We start from the raw sequence: 6,319 nt of genomic DNA on the forward strand, positions 1-6,319 counted from the left end.
ACAAACTTTTTTAATGAAAAAGGGCACACTACAAACTTTGTAGTCAAGATAACCTTTTGACTCTAACCCTAACTATGTAGTCTAAGTCCACGCTTTTGTTGTCTAAGTTTGACTTTTGTAGTCTTTTGTAGTGTATTAGTAAACTTTGTAGTCTAATTTCGACTTTTGTAGTCTTTTATAGTGTATCAGTAAACTGTGTAGTCTAAGTCCGACTTTTTTGTAGTCTATCAGTAAACTTGGTAGTCTATATCTGATTCTTATAAGTAGTACGGGATGCACCTTCCTTTTTTGGTCATTTTTCCCACAATACAATAATTGTAGCCCTTTCTTTTAGCTTTCTGAATATACTGAAATCACGTTATTTGGTTTTGTTTTCATAGAGAAAAACACAAAAAAAAAAAAAAACACAATGCTTTTGAAATTCCTTTACCTCATATCTCCACAACAGGAGCACTTCAGAACATAATTCAAACAGATTCGGGAAGCTACAGTGTAGGGCTACAACTTTCGTTTTTTGACCATTTTTGGTAATTGGTCATGTGACCACCCTCCGGGGAAGCCCATTGCATGGACCCTGACATGTGGGATACATTTGAAAAATCGCAATGAAATGCCCAGGGCTACATTTGAAATTTTGCAATGAAATACCCAGGGTATCTATTGAAAAATCACAATGAAATACCCAGGGATACATTTGAAAAATTGCAATGAAATACCCAGGAATACATTTGAAAAATCGCAATGAAATGCCCAGGGTATCTATTGAAAAATCGCAATGAAATACCAAGGGATACATTTGAAAAATCGCAATGAAATACCCAGGGTATCTATTGAAAAATCCCAATGAAATGCGCCAGGTATCCATTGAAATTTTGCAATGAAATATCCAGGGATACATTTGAACAAGTGCAATGAAATGCGCAGGGTATCTATTGAAAATTGCAATGAAATACCCAGGGATACATTTGAAAAATCGCAATGAAATGCCCAGGGTATCTATTGAAAAATCGCAATGAAATGCACCAGGTATCCATTGAAATTTTGCAATGAAATATCCAGGCATACATTTGAAAAATCACAATGAAATACTCAGGGATACATTTGAAAAATCGCAATGAAATGCCCAGGGTATCTATTGAAAAATCGCAATGAAATATCCAGGGCTGCATTTGAAATTTTGCAGAAAATGTGCTGGGTATCTATGGAAAATTCACTATGAAATACCCAGGCCTACATTTGAAATGCCTTTCAAAAAATCCTAAGCATTATAGATATGGCCTCTAGGCTTAAGTCTAAGTTATAGAAATGACCCTCTAGGCTTGGGTCTAGGTTATAGAAATAAAGTGGTAGCCACTAGTGTGTGGAGATGACCCCAGAACACGCTTGTAAATAAAACATCCCTGTCACTGATTATATGTTTGGGTAGACCGTGAAGTTTGTAAACTTCTTCAAACATAAGTTCAGCAATCTGACGAGCCACCCATAGCTGTAAGACAATGCCTTGTATACTGGACCCATCCACCTATGCCTATTGCGTAGAGCATGGTCATGACCATGATCTTTGGGATATGGATTGGTCCAGGGTGCCTCCACAGTATAATTTCGGGGTATTCCTAATAATCCATTGATGACCTGTATTTGTTTTTCAGTCAATGTGTCAATATCTGCAAACAAACCTCTGTTTTGGGCTCCAGAACAATATTTTCGCATCTGTGTGTGTTTCTTCCACAAAGAAGCCTCGCAAATCACTCCAAATATATCCTGTATTATATTTAGATTTAATAGAACTGGTTCCTAACGCTCTGTATGTCAGAAATGGATGGATTGGGTGAACTGAATTCAGATGACCTTTGGGAATTGATGCTCCTGCACAACAAATGTAAACAACTCTAAAAGCATCATTATGCTGCTCCTCCTCCCACATATATGGACAGAATAAATGTAGGATTGGCCTTTCTTACCTCCCTCAAGGTAATTCCAGCCTGATATTGGGCAGAAACTAGGGTGTTGTAGTTTCAAACCCGTGTCTAATGTTCATATTGAAGAAGCTGCAGGTAAACAAATGTAAACAAATGGAAAAGAGGTACAGGACGACACTACTCGTCCTCTTCCACCAGGGACTCCAGGAGGGGATCAAGAGAGGATCCAGCTCCCTCATTACTATCTTCTTGGCTACAAAATGGTACCAGTGGCTTGTCCCATAGCCGTGTAAAGCGAGTGTGAAGGCCGTGTTGTATATCTGCCTGCTGGGTCGCATACGCTCTTATACCTTCCTGCATTGCCTCGTCTTGGCCTTTCCATCCCTCTCGATGCTGTTCCCACCATGCTGCCCTCCACTCCAACGTCTTGCGAACCCGTCGCATCTCTTCCTTTAGCAACATCACCTCCTCGGTCCACCTCAAATGTCGTGCACGAGCCTTAGCCCATTCAATGCGGACCGCTGCAAAAACAACCAATTAGCCTCAGCATACTGCTTTAAGGAACAGGATAGCTCACCTTCATGTAACTCCGTGTCGCTGCCATCACCGATTGCTTCCGCGCTCGTCCAAATCCACGAGACAGTCTTCTTCCCTTGTCCCAGGCCCAATTTGTCGATCGTGCACTGTTTTTTCGATCGTTCACGGCCATCGGGGCCTACTGTGTCGTTTGGGTCGTCAATACTGATCTCCATGCCATCGGGGGTGGTAAGGTCCCCATTCCTCAATGTACGCAGTGCCTTCTCCCAGTCCCCTGGACCCAATAATGCCAGCAGCGCCTTCCGGCTGTTTCGGTATTTCACAGCCAGTGACTTCATCTTGTCTTCCAGACGATCAAGGGTCTCTTTCGCTCTGGTGTTTGGATTCTGTCCCCAAAGGTTTCGATTATGAAAGCCGATGAATGAGAGGCGGCCACGTTGCACGTTTCGTATTTTCTCCAAAATGTCGTGGCACTGCGCTTCGCGGAGACCTATCTGGATGTCGACAAGCACCTTACTGCAGTTTTGGGTGCGCTGGGCGGAAGGAAGAGCCGAGGGGAGCCAAAGGTGTTGATGCTCAGGTTCGACACTGTCACGCCTGGCCTCGGGAAGCTCTCTCTGACTTGATTCGCGCTCGATGGACATTACAGTAGCAGCCGGCATATAGAGTGCTTGCAGGTTGTGGAACCGCTTGATTTTGCGTTGAAGCAGCAGGCGGCGCCATTGTAACTCATTTTCTTGTCAGGTAGTGAGTTTGTCGGGCTTTCTCGAGTCCCAAACAATTCTTTGTCTGTTGAATTGTGAGCAACAGGAATCCATCACTTAAAGCTACGAAAACCTACTGCGATTCCTCAATAATTAAACCCATAGAAATAAATGACGTCGGCCCTGTGTCATGAAGCTGGGGCATACCAGCCGCCGCTGCCTTTTTTTCCTCCTTGAGCAGCCGTTTCTTGACCTCATCCTGAGAGGCATCTGAGGAGAAAGTTGAGTGAGGGAGACACAGAGATGCGCGTCGACTTACGAGACACCACAGAGAGATAAGGATTTTTTTTACTCGGGTCCTTCTCCCAATCCAATATCATCTGTGTCCAATTTTTCTCTAGCTCTCCCTTCTCCAACAACGAAGCACTAAAATCTTCGAAAATGGCTTGTTGACGCTTCTGTTCGGGTATCGCAAGTAGAAGGCGAGTATGCAACGTCTGACCTAGATTCAGAACGGTAAGTCAAGATGAGTTATAATGATCCGAAAAAAACATACCAAGGGCGACATATTTTCTGAAGTTGTGGTGACCGAGGTGATCGTCGAGTGTATCGTGCCTCGACTCTGGACCCATCTCCTTGGTGCTATTGGCCACTCGGTTCATCTCGGCCCAGCTTCGCTCTATCCCCTCGCCATCTGTTCGACCAACGCCTGATTTGAAGTTTAAGGAGTGGGGTGCCTGACAGGGTACCTTGTGCATAGGACAATGGCACTTAGGGATACCCCATCCAATGTCAACGGATGAGGGAAGATGTAGAGCTGATGGTAGTTTTGGCATCCGCTTCGAAAACTTGAGCTTAAACTGGCAAGCAATGTCGTAAGAGATGAAAATGGCAGCGACGAGGAGCGGCGCTAGGGCGGAAAGCAGGATATAGTCCATGTTACAATATCTATGACTATATTGTCAGCTTCGCCCATATATTGATCATGTATGACGTACCGTTCTCCCTTCTGAAGGTCTCCAACACCACCAGCACGAACGATTTCGTGTCGCGCACAGACGCACATCCCTACTCCTGTCGATCGTAAGCCAGTTGAGAACTGGGTCTCGGCGTTCGCTAACGTCTTGAAACCACTACATGTGCTGATCTTCGATATCATTAGTATGAGAAATGAAACATGTCACGAAACTTACATCTTTTTGTGTTGCATATTTGAGGATGTGCCTGTGATATGGCGCGTCTTCTGGGAAGTAAGCAAAACCGGTGTGAAGGCCGGGGTCCTTCTTCAAGCTTGAACGCATCAAGTTCTTCCATTGAAAATTGGTGTCCATGGCAACGATGAGGACATACAAAAATCTAGGTGAGATAAATGCTTTTTAGCACATAGAACTTGAGCTGGTTGTAAGAGAACAGACCTGGATGCTAAGTCGACATCTTTCCAGTTTTCTGGGAGGTTGACGTCGGGGATCGGGCATGCGGGACAGATGGTTGCGAGATCCCCTCCGCTTGTCGATACCAAGCCATCCTCTATATTCCCCCGTCCATGCCGTTTCATTAGTTTGAGATGTCGGAATTCGCGGATCATTCTCATGAGCGATTTGTAGCGCGTCTAGATAACGAAAGATGGGTGTTATGACATGTAACAACCAACTAAATTAACTACTTACCTTGGGGACATTCAGCTCCGTGTTGTCCATCAGATACTTGAGGGACTTGTAGAACTCATGAGTGGACAACTTGTCTGTGAGGGTAATGATGTGAAACAACTCGAGCAATCGGAAAGTTGCACATGTTTGGGGGTGGTGAACAGTCGCCGGGAACCACTCGCTTCGGATAAGTTGTTGGTGATTTGATGTCGTTCGCTTCTCACAACCGCAGAAATCGACGGCCATGTTGTGCAGGCCATTCGTGTGAATCACAATGAAGTCTTTGTGGCCGGGTTGAGGAGCGACGCAAATGGAGTTGATGTGACCGACTTGTACGCGAAGGCCCATCAACTTGAGGGTCGTCTTCTTGAAGTAAGTCCCATTCCAATGCTAGCCATAGTTCAGAATTCATCAATCTAGATTCACAAACTAGACTTACCTGGATTACATGCAGTGGGAGATGTCTATGCCACATCAGACAGCAGCCCGAACATTCCAGCAGCCGGCTCATGCAATCCTCGCATCGATACATCGCATCTGTAGATGGACAGGTCATGCACCGTCCTTGAGAAGCCGCGTCCCCCCGTCCTTCCAACCTCAACATCTCCTGGAGAAACTCCTCCCGAAAACCTGGATCTGACTTGTTCTCCCCTGCCCATTCCCGCAACGGAGCATCCTATACGATGTGAAACTCTGCATTGAATGCAGATATGGCCCGTGCTCACCGAAGTTGGGTAACGTTTCGCGGCAACCTTAGCTGCCACGGTAGGTACTTCTTCGATCTCATTCTCGATCTCATCCTCAGCAAGGTGGTAATCAGCCGTTTCGCAGTCGTAATCGTTACTGGGATGCCATTCGTACACTGGCACTAGTGGGAACCACTAGTTATGATAAAACTAAGGCAGTTGCCTACAGCGCTGTGTGTAAAATGCCATGGTTTTTTATGAAAAATCTCATATAAGGCTGGCAATTTGTCATTCTCATAATGCCTTGGATTTCTTTTATAACCCATAGCAAAGCATGGTGTAGGCAATTTCATTAGATATCAACCCTCTTTCATTGTCAATTTCATATCTTTGCAATGCATTTTTCATTTCTAATAGCCTGCATTCTCATTGCCTTTCATTTGAAATCCAGTGCGCTTTCATTGTATATTTCATTAGGTATTCTGTGTACTTTCATTTTCATTTCATTCTTGATGTCATTGCAATTTTTCATTACCATTTCTTAGAATTCTCATTATGATATTTCATTGGGTCCTCTGGCGCTTTCATTGCCATTTCATTGAATTTTCATTAGGGTATTTCATTCAGCTCTCTGGCTCTTTCAATACCATTTCTTTGAATTTTCATTAGGATATTTCATTGCATCCTCTGGTGCTTTCATTACCATTTCTTGTGCCCTTCTGCAGTGGATTGAGGGGCCATATGGGGGTATTTTTGGATTTGAGGCAGATATATGCAAAGAGCTAGCAGTGGTGTTACCAAATAGGGCACTTACATTTTGTTCCCAT

The sequence above is a fragment of the Laccaria bicolor genome, genomic scaffold (genome assembly GCF_000143565.1).
Source record: "Laccaria bicolor S238N-H82 LACBIscaffold_51 genomic scaffold, whole genome shotgun sequence".
In the NCBI taxonomy this organism is placed as follows: domain Eukaryota; kingdom Fungi; phylum Basidiomycota; class Agaricomycetes; order Agaricales; family Hydnangiaceae; genus Laccaria; species Laccaria bicolor.